This window comes from Rhinatrema bivittatum, chromosome 9 (genome assembly GCF_901001135.1).
Source record: "Rhinatrema bivittatum chromosome 9, aRhiBiv1.1, whole genome shotgun sequence".
Lineage (NCBI taxonomy): Eukaryota > Metazoa > Chordata > Amphibia > Gymnophiona > Rhinatrematidae > Rhinatrema > Rhinatrema bivittatum.
The window spans coordinates 223,830,133-223,842,973 of record NC_042623.1 but is presented as its reverse complement, the minus strand read 5'-3'; the positions used below and the strand labels follow the sequence as shown (position 1 = coordinate 223,842,973).

The window sequence follows — 12,841 nt, the reverse complement described above, 5'->3', positions numbered from 1 at the left end:
TTCGCCCGGAAGTGCAGGACAGACTCTCTGACCTGCCCTGTTTAGGGGATAATTTGTTTGGTGAACAAATTCACCAAATAGTTGCTGAATTAAAGGATCATCACAAGACCCTTAAGCAGCTTTCATCCATTCCTTCTGACCTCCCTTCTAAACAACCTTTTAAGAGGGAGCTCAAAAGGTCATTCTTCCGTCCGCGGAAGTATTATCCCCCACACACAAAGTCTAGATCAGCGAGGCCATATCAAAAGCCTCCGCCTCGTCAACCTAGAAAGCAAAAGCCCACAACAGCTCCACAACCAGGCCCTGCGTCAGGGTTTTGTCTTTCAATTGGAGAGCAGATGCCTAGTCCCTCTACCAAACATACCAGTAGGAGGTCGACTAAGCCACTTTGCAGAAAAATGGCATCGCATCACCACAGATCAATGGGTGCTAGCGATAATTGCACAAGGTTACCATCTAAACTTCCTAACTCTTCCTTCAGACTCTCCACCTCTGCAAGCGTGGAGACTTACCGATCACTCTGTTCTTCTAGAGCAGGAAGTTTCCCTTTTCCTCCAGTCAAACGCTATAGAACCCGTTCCTCTCTTACAACAAGGACTAGGGTTCTATTCCAGGTATTTTCTGATCCCAAAAAAGTCAGGAGGACTTCGACCAATCCTGGACCTACGAGCCCTCAACAAGTATCTTCACAGAGAGAAGTTCAAGATGGTAACCTTGGGCTCGCTTCTCCCTCTGCTGCAAAGAGAGGACTGGCTCTGCTCTCTAGATCTAAAAGACGCTTATACCCACATTGCGATAACTCAGGATCATCGCAAATACCTCCGATTTCTAGTAGGCCAAAACCACTATCAATACCGAGTGCTCCCTTTTGGCCTAGCATCAGCACCACGAGTTTTCACCAAATGTCTCGTAGTGGTTGCAGCGTTTCTCAGGAAGGCAGGCGTCCATGTCTACCCCTACTTGGACGATTGGTTGATCAAGGCCACAACCCAGCAATCCGCTCAGTCTTCCCTGACCCTGACAATCCAAACTCTAATTTCTCTAGGATTTCTTGTCAACTACGAGAAATCCTCCTTACTCCCATCTCAAACCTTATCCTTCATTGGAGCAGACTTGGACACCTTATAGGCAAAGGTCTTCCTTCCTCTTCAACGAGTCCAAACCCTGGTGTCCCTAGCTTGCCAGTTGCAGTCTCAATCCGTAGCAACAGCTCGCCAATTTCTCATTCTGCTGGGACACATGGCCTCCTCAGTTTATGTGACTCCAATGGCCCGTTTGGCCATGAGAGTCATGCAATAGACTCTAAAATCACAATGGATCCAAGCAATTCAGCCTCTGTCGACCATTGTTCGCATCACCGATGCGCTCCGTCTGTCTCTTGCCTGGTGGAAAAATCAATCCAACCTTCTACAGGGCTTGCCCTTTCACCCACCAGATCCTCAAATAATTCTCACCACCGACGCTTCCAACCTCGGCTGGGGAGCCCATGTCAGCGGTCTACAAACTCAAGGATTCTGGTCTCTAGAGGAAGCCAAACACCAGATAAATTTCCTGGAGCTTCGAGCGATCCGATACGCTCTCAGGGCCTATCAAGATTACCTATCAAATCACATAATCTTGATTCAGATGGACAACCAGGTGGCCATGTGGTATATCAACAAGCAGGGAGGCACAGGCTCCTTCCTTCTCTGTCAGGAAACGGCGCAGATTTGTGCAGAAGCCCTCTCCCGTTCCATGTACCTCAGGGCCACCTCTTTGCCGGGAGTAGACTATGTGTTGGCAGATCGGCTGAGCCGTGTCTTCCAACCGCACGAGTGGTCACTCAATCCCTTGGTAGCGACCTCTCTTTTCCACAAATGGGGTTATCCCCACATAGACCTCTTTGCGTCCCCTCAGAACCACAAAGTGGCCAATTACTGCTCTCTCATTCGGACACAGCACTCTCGGCCCAGGGATACATTCTCCCTCCCGTGGTCAAACGGTCTGCTTTATGCATTCCCTCCACTTCCTCTTCTATCGAAGACTCTTGTGAAGCTACGTCAGGACAAGGGAACTATGATCCTGATAGCACCGCACTGGCCACGCCAAGTGTGGTTTCCCATACTCCAGGATCTCTCCATCCGCAGACACATTCCCCTGGGAACGGACCCGCATCTGATCACTCAAAACGACGGATGCCTCCTCCATCCCAATCTCCAAGCATTGTCCCTGACGGCATGGATGTTGAAAGGTTAGTCCTTCAACCACTTAACCTATCGGATTCAGTTTCTCGTGTCCTCATCGCTTCACGAAAGCCTTCCACAAGAAAGTCTTACTCCTACAAGTGGAAAAGGTATACATCATGGTGCACTTCGCAGTCCCTTGATCCCCATTCCTGTCCAATTCCTAAATTTTTGGACTATCTTTGGCATCTGTCGGAATCAGGTCTAAAGACCTCTTCCATTAGGATGCATGTCTGTGCAGTAGCCGCCTTCCATAAAGGTATCGGGGGTGTCCCTATTTCAGTACAACCCCTTGTAACACGCTTTCTTAAGGGCTTGCTTCATTTGAAGCCACCTTTACGTCCTCCGGCCCCATCTTGGGACCTTAACCTGGTTCTTGGTCGCCTTATGAAACAACCCTTCGAACCTCTTCACTCCTGTGACCTTAAATATCTCACATGGAAAGTGATATTTCTTCTAGCTATCACTTCAGCTCGCAGGGTTAGTGAGTTACAGGCCCTAGTTACCTACCCGCCTTACACTAAACTCCTGCAGGACCGGGTGGTACTCCGCACTCACCCTAAATTCTTACCTAAGGTAGTTTCGGAGTTTCATATTAATCAATCCCTATTTTCTTTCCCAGGTCCCACTCCAACTCCGGGGAACAGACTCTGCATACCCTCGACTGTAAACGTGCTTTAGCTTTCTATCTAGACCGCACAGTTGCCCATAGGAAAAGCACTCAATTATTCGTCTCTTTCCATCCTAACAAGTTAGGGCAACCTGTGGGTAAGCAGGCTCTTTCCTCCTGGTTGGCAGACTGCATCTCTTTCTGCTATCAGCAAGCTGGCATTCCTTTTCAAGACCGTGTTAAGGCACACTCTGTGAGGGCCATGGCGACTTCAGTAGCACACCTTCGATCGGTGCCGCTTCCTGACATCTGCAGGGCTGCTTCCTGGAGTTCTCTCCATACATTTGCAGCCCACTACTGTTTGGACAAAGCTGGAAGACAGGATTCCATCTTCAGCCAATCTGTCTTGCGTAACCTTTTTCCAGCATGACGTACCAACACCCTTCCGCCTACCCGGTGGGGTGCGGATGTCCTCTACCAAATTCCACCTCAGTTGTTGTGCCTGTTGCACGCCGTTGGGTACTTTTGGTGCATGTTTGGACATCCTCAGCTCGGTACTCACCCATTTGCTTACCTGATGTAACAGGTGTTCTCACAGGACAGCAGGATGTTAGTCCTCACGAAACCCGCCTGCCGCTCCGCGGTGTTGGGTTCGTTTTTCTTATTTTATTTTTAGGCACTGCCTGTAGCTTTGAAACAAGACTGAAGGGGGACCCCTGCTGGCTGCAGGGTTGGTGCCGTGCTGGGCATGCCCAGTAGGGGCCAGTCAAAGTTCTAGAAACTTTGACAGAAGTTTTCCGTGGTTGGGCTCCATCCTCGATGTCACCCATTTGTGAGGACTAACATCCTGCTGTCCTGTGAGAACACCTGTTACATTAGGTAAGCAACATTTGCTTTACATTAAACATATTTATTTATTTATTATTTATTTAACATTTTTTATATACCGAGGTTCTAGAGATAGAATCACTAAGCACCTCGGTTTACAGACAACAGATGAAATGACTGATGAGAGTCTTACAAAGAACAGGAGATAAGAACTGGGATATAAACAATAAATTCGTAATGACTTAAAATCCTTGAGTAACAGAGTTAGTATGACTTGGTAGTCAATACATGTAACAGGCGATTAAATGAGACTAGAATATTATGAGTTTAAGTCTATGGGTGTGCAACAAGAATGAAGGAATGATTACGTCTGAATTAGGCATAGGCTAGGTTGAAGAGCCAAGTCTTTAGTCTTTTTTTGAAAGTAATTGGGCAATGCTCAAGTCTAAGTTCTGAAGGGAGAGAGTTCCAATGATTCGGGCCGACTGTAGAGAAGGCTCTTTTATTTGAGAATGCTTTGAATGGAGGTGTTTTAAGAGAGCCTTTTTGGGCAGCTCTCATTGGACGGGAAGATGAAAATAATTGGGAATCTGAGGTCGAGGGGGGAGGATTTATAGATGGATTTGTGTATGATAGAACAAGATTTATAGAGAATTCTATATTTTATAGGGAGCCAGTGGAGATACTTTAAAATTGGCGTGATGTGGTCCCTTTTTTTTGCTTTTGTAAGAATCCTGGCTGTGGCATTTTGTAGAATTTGTAGAGGTTTAAGGGAAATCGAAGGGAGACCAATTAAAAGGGCATTGCAATAGTCAATTTTAGAAAATATGATCGCTTGCAGAAGTGATCTGAAATCATGGGGGTGAAGAAGGGGTCTGAGACGTTTTAAAACTTGAAGTTTGAAAAAGCAATCCTTCACTGTATTATTGATGAAGTTTTTGAAATTAAGTTGCTTATCCATGATCACTCCTAAGTTTTTAACCATGGGAGAAAATGAAGGTGATTGAATAGGGTGAGATATAGAGTGTTGATAGTTGCCATCTTGGGTGATGAGTAGAAATTCCGTTTTGTTGGAATTGAGAATTAGGCAGAGGTCCTTAAGGAGATTAGAGATGGAAATAAAACATGTATTCCAAAAATGAAGAGTTTCTTGCAGGGATTTGGTAATTGGAATGAGTATTTGGACATCATCCGCGTAAAGGTAGTAGGTTAGCTTTAGATTAGATAAGTGACAAAGGGGGAGCAGGTAAATGTTAAATAAGGTTGGCGATAAGGAGGATCCTTGAGGGACTCCTAGAGTGGAGCGGATGGGCTGTGATTCATTATTATTAATTTTGACTTTATAAAACCTGTCTTGGAGGAAGGATTTAAACCAATTCAAAGCGGTGTGTTTGATTCCAATCTCTGTTAGTCGGTCGAGGAGAATTTCATGGTTTACAGTGTCGAATGCAGCAGATAAATCAAGGAGGATAAGAAGGCATGGATGTTTTTTTTTCCCTATTAAAAAGAATGTTATCAGTTAAGGAGATTAATAATGATTCAGTGCTTCGGTTTTTACGGAATCCAAATTGTGAAGGGGCGAGGATGTTATTGTCATTTAAGAATTCAAAAGTTGAAAATTAACAATTCTTTCCAGGATTTTGGCAATAAAAGGGAGATTAGCTATTGGACGGAAGTTTGCTAAATTTTCTGGAGATAAATTTGGTTTTTTTAAGAGAGGTTTCAGAATGGCGAGTTTGAGTGGGGTAGGCACTAGACCCTGCATTAAGGAGGTGTTGATGATTTGAGCTATTGGTTTAGCGATAACTTTGGAGCATGCTATGAGAAGGTTAACAGGTATTGAGTCAAGGGGGTGGGAAGCTGGTTTAAGTTTTTTGAGGATGTTTTCAACCTCTAGAGAGGAAGTAAGTTCAAAGGTGTCCAGGCTTGTGGTTAGAGATGGAGCCGCAGAGAGAAAATTATGCGTGGGAGGATTCTTTTTAAAGTCTTTAATAGGATTCAGGAGGTTGGATATTTTCTCCTTGAAGAAGATGGCCAATTCTTCAGCTTTATTTGCAGCAGATTCTTCTGGAGTAACTGTAGAAGGTGGTTTGGTGAGGGACGAGACCAGGGAGAAAAGGGCTTTTGGGTCATAAATGAAGTGGTGTATTTTTTTAGAATAAAAGTTTCTCTTTGTTTGGAGTATGGAGAGTCTGTATTGATGCATGATGGTTTTGAAAGCTGAGATGTTTGCATTGGTTGGGTTTTTTTCTCCATAAGAATTCTTTGTTTCTGAGCTCCCGCTTTAAATGTCTAAGTTCTGGTGTGTACCAAGGCTTTTTTTTATCCTTGTTAGCGTTAATGGTTTTAGATACTAGAGGGCAGGTTAAGTCTGCAACTTTTTTAGTTATAGAGGACCAGGAAGAGAGGGCTGAGTCAGCATCTGTTATATTGAGTTGTTTTAGTTCTTCTGATAGACATGAGTTGAGGGTTTCCTGGTTGCATAGTTTTCTGAGATGAATTGTACTTTTCTGTGAGGTTGTAGGGTTTGGATGTAAGATTGAAAGAGAAGTAGTGATTAATTTGTGATCAGACCAAGGGATTGGTAAGCAGAGAACTTGAGAAGAGATGGTGATAGATTGATTTATAAAGATTAGATCAAGCGTATGTCCTGCTTTGTGAGTGGGTTCATTTTATTAATTGTTGAAATCCCATGAGGTTGAGAGTGTTGATGAATAATTTGCAATTGGAGGAATGAGGTGTAACATCCACATGAATGTTAAAATCTCCCAGTAGTATGGCTGGAGTATCTGTGTTGATGTGTTTGGTGATACATTCAATTAAAGGAGAAGGGTCTGATTCTAAGCGGCCTGGAGGCGAATATATGAGACCAACTTGCAAATGAGGGGATTTAAACACAGCAAATTCAAGAGATGAGGATGAGTTGGTTGTGTGAAGGGATAATCTGAGGATTTTTTTGGAAGCTAAAAGTAGACCACCTCCCCTTTTTTTTGGTCTGGGAACAGAGAAGATATAAGTTTGTAGTGGTAGTTGGTTGATCAAGACTATGTCCTCTGGTTTAAGCCAGGATTCTGTAATAGCGAATAAATCTGGTTGCTCTTCAACAAGATAGTCCTGGAGTAGGTGAGTTTTTTTGGTTAGAGATTGGGCGTTCAGTAGGGTTACTGAGAATAAGGTAAGACCTAGGAATTGGTTTAGTGGAGAAAGCATAATTGGTAAAAGCCTTTTCTGTTTTGTTTGAGGTTCAAATGGGGAAGCTAGTTTATTTGAGGTGTGTCTCCTGCTTTTAGGTAAAACAGGAATGGCATTAATTCTCATGTTTAATGAGGCAGGTCGTGGAGGCAAATAGGTAAATACTTAAAGAAAATTTGAAGTAAATACTATGGGGCTTTTCTTGGGGCTGTACAAAGGGGCAGGCCCTTTTGTTGCGCTCCTTCGGCGCACGGCGCCGGAGTGAAGTGAGATTTTAAAAGTCCCTTTTGTCTCCCGATTGGCTGAAGCTGTTAGTGGGCGGGTCTTTGTGCCTCGAGTCGGGGTGGTGTGGTGACTAGGCAGGCTGTGCGATCGCGGTTCAGATCTGCCGGGGGAGAGAGTTACACAAGACTGACACATATTCATCCATCCTACAAATATTCATCTTCTTAACATCAGACAACAGATAACACATAATTAGAGCTCAAAATTCATATCAAGATGTATCAGAAATAAAATTAGAGCAAAGATCAAAAATCAAAGATGTGTGAAAAGAATTTGAAAAATGTTAAAAAAAAAAAAATTTTGAAAATGTGAAAAAAAATTTTTGGATCGATCCAGTAGAAAACAAAAATCAGAATTCTGTTTAAAATGAAAAAGAAAATAAGCTGCAAAGTGTTCATCTTCTCATCTCTCATGGCGGGAAGGCTGTCAATCTGGAAAATATTAAAATCTGGCACACAGGAAAAAATTAGAATTAATTCTACTATACAATTTAATAAAATCAATTTGGATTTGCAGGAAAAAAAAACTTGGGGGAGGGAGGGGTTGCATTAAATGTAGCAACCCCTAACAGTGATTGCTTGTCAAAGAATAGGAATCATAACTTTTTTCAGTGTCTCTCTGTACTATCAAAACAATCTCAATTCTCTGTCTTTTCTCCCATAATTACCATTCACAACCCTGTCTTATTCACATACATACACCTTTTAAACAATTTCCAATAACAACGCTCTATTTAAACAAAACTTCTTTAAAAAGAAACCTTTTCAACTCCGCACTTCCTATACTGGTAAGACACAGATTTTTTATTCACTGTAAACAAAATTAAACTTTCTTGCTAAATTATGGCTATATTATTCTCAATATCTTTAACTGCTTCAGGAATCTGTTTCTAAATTTAAAGGATTAATTCATTGAATCAAGTTTTTTCTCCTCAGTTTAAACCAAACGAAACTTAATTTTTTGCTTGAGAAACGCTGTTCTGCCCACACTAGCCCCCTCGCTCTCACTCTTTCTTTCTTGTTAACTCTTAATTGCCTCCCGTAAGATGAAGGGAGAACCTTTGAAAAGAAAAAACCCCATAATACTTAATACTGCTTGTAACTTTCAGTAACCTCAGCTCAGTATTAAAGAAGATTGAAAGTATAAAAGTTCAGCATTGAAGGTTGAGGGCAAAAGAGGTTTGGAGCAGGAGATAATTCAGGAAGAAAAGGTATTAAGTATGTGTTATGAGAGAGAAATATCGCATGCGCTTGATAATCAGATAACAGATACAGAAATTAGGGAGAGAAACTTAAAAATCGGTACCGTGTAACATTAACTTACTTAATCTACAAATCCTTATAAAAAAAAAATGTACCAGCAAATGATAACATAACTAGATAGCTTTAACCAGAAACTAGCAAGGATTTGCTGGTCTCTTGGAAACAGATTCTATCTTAACCTACTCTGGTCTAAAATGAATATTGCAGTAAAAATGCAAATTATGTACACTTGCAATGCAAGCTGAAAGCCAACAATCATTCTGCGAAAGAGAAATGAGAAAGAAAGAAATAAAGGACAGATTACACCTGCATATAAAATAAGTATCTCAATTATTGAATTGCATCAGTAATGCAAGCATTACATTTGCTTCATGTTTTAAACCTATATAAACTGCCTGCTGTGTTTAAACAAAACGAAACTTTTTTTTTCTTCAGCTGACTAGAGAAAGCACTCAGCATTCACCCACAGTAATTCAACCCCCCCTCTTCTCTCTGATCTTCTGCTGTTAACCCTTTAACTGATTTAGCATTTTCAAGTTCTAAACTTTTAAACACTAGTGTATACTTTTTCAATATCAAACAATGCCTGAAATTAAATCTAATTGTTCTTACAATGTCATAGTACAGGGCAGAAAGCAAAACAGTAGGAAGAAAGTAGAAAAAGTAAAAAGAAATTATTTCATTGCAAAACTCTGCCAAATATTCACTTCGTTCAAAACAAAATTCAGAAATTAAATCTAAACATGGCAAATAAACTAGTATCACTTCTGATTAAACATTCATTAAGTATGCTGGACAAAATGAAAAAGAGAATCTTTTACTTCTATAAGAGAAACAGGCTTCCTTGTGCAATAGCTTAGCCAACGGTTAAATTCTGAGTCCGAGGATGGGAGCGTAGGACTGATATGCCCGCTTGGGAATCTGATCCTGTTTTATGTTTTCATGTGTTATTATAAAATAATGCAAATAGTATGTTAGAGATTTTCCTGTCTTTGTATGCTGAATAAACTGCTGCAATTGTTGTAGAACTGAAGCTGAAAAAAACTTCAGTTCTCATACCAGCTTGTAAACACATTCCGTTCCGTCCACACAATTCATTCATGCAGAAATACTTCACACATGAATATGAAAGCCATTCTTGGGATGTTAAACATTATCAAACTAGCTTTAAAATGCTGTAAAACACTTGAAATTTAGGGACTAATAAACTGCATTATCAACTTGAAAATATTACGTTCATTTTCAGAGCACTGCGATACTCTGAGATTTCAAAGGAATCATTACCTGCTTTTTGCAGGGAGTTCAAATCATTATCTGTGGACTGTACGCTTACAAAGAATTCAAAGGAAGCCGGCAGTTAATCTTAATTTACTATAGAAAACACTCGCAGTCTTTATACTTCTCAATAATATTCTTTATGATAGTAAAGCAAAGAAAAAGTCAGAAAAAGAATTTCAGGAAAGATAGTTTTCCTGGGAGTTACTTTCTGCTCTGCTTCTAGTTTTTTTTCCTGCTGCTGAGATAATGACATTCCTAAGGGCGGGGTAATGTCGCTCATCCCGTGTCTTTCTGCAGGCAAGAATCAGTGCCTTGGTATGCTTCCCTTCTCAGGGCATTGCATTGCTGTTCAAAATGACCAGGTTGTTTGCAGTTGAAACATGTCCCTTTTACCTTTTGAAATTGACCTGTGTGCAACACAGCTGCCAGTGTGTCCATAAAGGCATGAGTGCCAATTTCTATGCAAGCCTGGAGCATGTCTAGTTTACTGACTATGGATTGCAGAGTTTTTCTACAATCTGCATTTGCTTTTTCAAAGGCTAATTTCTTTAGGAGTTCAGCGCTCGCCTCTGGGCTGTCTACCTGATGCTGAATAGCTTTTTGCAGCCATTCTATAAACTGTATGTAGGATTCTGTAGCTGCCTGATGAGTCATTGTAAACTATTTTGTGGCTGTACCTGAATCAGGAACCTGCTTAAAGGCTTTGGTGACACAGCGATGGAACGCTGGAAATGCTGCAGCAGAAGGGCGTCCCCACTGCTGGCTGTTTCAGCGTTGCAAATTGTCCCACCCCGTAAAGTTGATCAGGGATATGTGCCAGATCTTTCCAATCTTGGGGAATTAATTTATAGCCTTTCGCAATTCCCTCTAACAGCCCACGAGAATAGGTGGAATGAATGTCTGTTTCTGTTAAAATAGTCTAAGGCAGTGCTAACCACTGATACTGAATTTCACCCTCGGCATGAGGTACCTCCGTGATGGAAAATGCTTGAAGCCTCTCTAAGAATTCCTCCCCTGTGAGACTTTCTTTCACCTGTTCTTGTTGAAACTCCATGCAGACCGCACCACATAAATCATTACTGGGAGCGGTGTTTTGAGATGGAATCTTATCTGGACAAGTCGGTGATGCAGAATCAACGACTGTCACAGGCAATGGCAGCTGGGGGTACAGGGAGGTAGTCTGTGGTGAGGGGGTTGGAGGGGGGAGGTGGAGGAAAGTTAGTTTCTTTGATTTGTGGCTCTAGATATTCTATGGCTTCTGTGCATTTTTGCCAAAGTAAGAGATGTTGTAGTGAGGCACAAGGGGATGTGTGCAAAGCATTCCCTAAGTTAACCCAATTCTGTATCTCAAAAGAACCAGCTTTCGGATACAAAGGACATCTGTTGTTTGTTTCTTTCAACAGATTTTTTATATCTCCTAGTCTGACATTAATAGCCTCTCCTTTGTTAATCAAGAAATGATTTCTTACTATTTGCGCCAGCTCTTGTGCATGAACTTTCTGCTGAACTGACTGTTGTCCCCCTATACTCACGAATGTGGGAGCAAACTCGCTGAAAAAATACTTACAACTGTGGGAGCGAGTTTACTGAAGAAGTGCACCTAAGTTTTTCCAGCTCGAGTGAGTACGGGTCTTTCACGGCTCGGGGTCACCAGATGTAGCGATGCAGGGAAAGGAGAGGCACGTCAGACAGGATTCTTATGGGGCCATCATCCTCTGATCATCCTCTGAGGATGTTATTTTTATTATATCGAGTTACAGAATTCCACAGCATCTACTGTACAGTATATGATTGGTTAATACATCCTACGTGCTGGTACACGTCTGCGTGCATGCCTACGTTGCTATGGTTACAATCTCTCATGCTGTGCCGGTTTCTATGTCAAGCGATCATACTGTATCTAGGGCAGAAGGTTATTTGTACTAAGAGTAAGTCTGTAAAAACAAGAGCTTAAGAAATGCAGACTCTGTGTCTGTTCAGAACGAGATAAGCAAAATGCTGAGTGTTTATGCAAACTCAGCGAAAAGTGTTAATGTAGGCCTTTCAGTGAGGAGTGCTAATGCAGGCCCTTCAGCCTCCGTGGTTTGCCAACAGAAGAGAAAAGGCTTGCATATCAACAACTACGCTTTTCAGATCTTGCAAGACATCCACTTTACTTGCTTATGCCTGAGTGTGGAAAGTTTGTGAAGCTTGGTGTGTAGGATGTGGGGTTCTTCCCATCTGGGCGTTGGTGGCCGATATTTTGTTTTCTCCAAGTTGGTCTATCCAAGGGATTATCGTGTAGCTCATTAAGAGTACAAGTGGCAGCCCTTGTCTGTTTGCACGGTACAGTCCGCGGAGTGCCTTTAAGCACACACCTGGATGTGACTCTTTTTCCTAGGGGGGGCTAAGCACTTCCGTCCTCCAGTCAGGCATCCGTGTCCTTCCTGGAATCTGAACTTAGTACTCACAGCTATGTGTGCGGCACATTTTGAGCCCCTGAAACGAACGACCTTGAAGGATCTTACGCTAATGGTTGTTTTCCTGAGAATTTGATTCAGGAGTTTCCTTACGGACGGTTCCTTCCTTTCATCCAAAGGTTGTTTCGGCTTTTCATTTCAATCAATCTGTGGAACTCCCATCTTGTGCGGATGTGGACTGGTCGGATCCTCTTTCTAAGGAGTTACGGAGGCTGGATGTTCGTAGATCCTTATTGCGATATCTTGAGGTGACGAACAGTTTTTGTGTGTCAGATCATCTTTTTGTTTTAGGGAGTGGTCCGAAGAGAGGTAATATGGCGTCTAAGGCCATATTAGCACGCTGGTTGAAGGAAGCTGTAAGTTCAGCATACTTGTTACGTGGTAAACTCTCACCGGTGGGGCTCCGAATTCATTCTTCTCTGTCATAGGGCGGCGTACTGGGTGGAGTGCCATCAGGTCTCTCCGCATGAGATTTGTAGAGCTGCTACATGGAAGTCTTTGCATGCTTTTGCGATGCATTACGGACTGGATCAGGGGCATTTGGAGAAGGAGTGCTTCGTGTGGACCTCTCCGGGTCCCACCCCAGGTAAGGAGAGCTCTGATACATGTCAGGAGTCTGGACTGATCCGGGTACGTACAGGGGAAAGGAAAATTAGTTCTTACCTGTTAATTTTCATTCCTGTAGTACTATGGATCAGTCCAGAG

The 12,841-nt window shown here is 42.3% G+C and overlaps 1 protein-coding gene across 12 annotated transcripts in view; it reads left to right on the top strand.

The window, feature by feature from the left end:
• Positions 1 to 12,841, top strand: part of YEATS2 (YEATS domain containing 2) — a 799,337-nt gene that overhangs the window by 207,963 nt on the left and 578,533 nt on the right. The gene's annotated exons all lie outside the window — the stretch shown is intronic.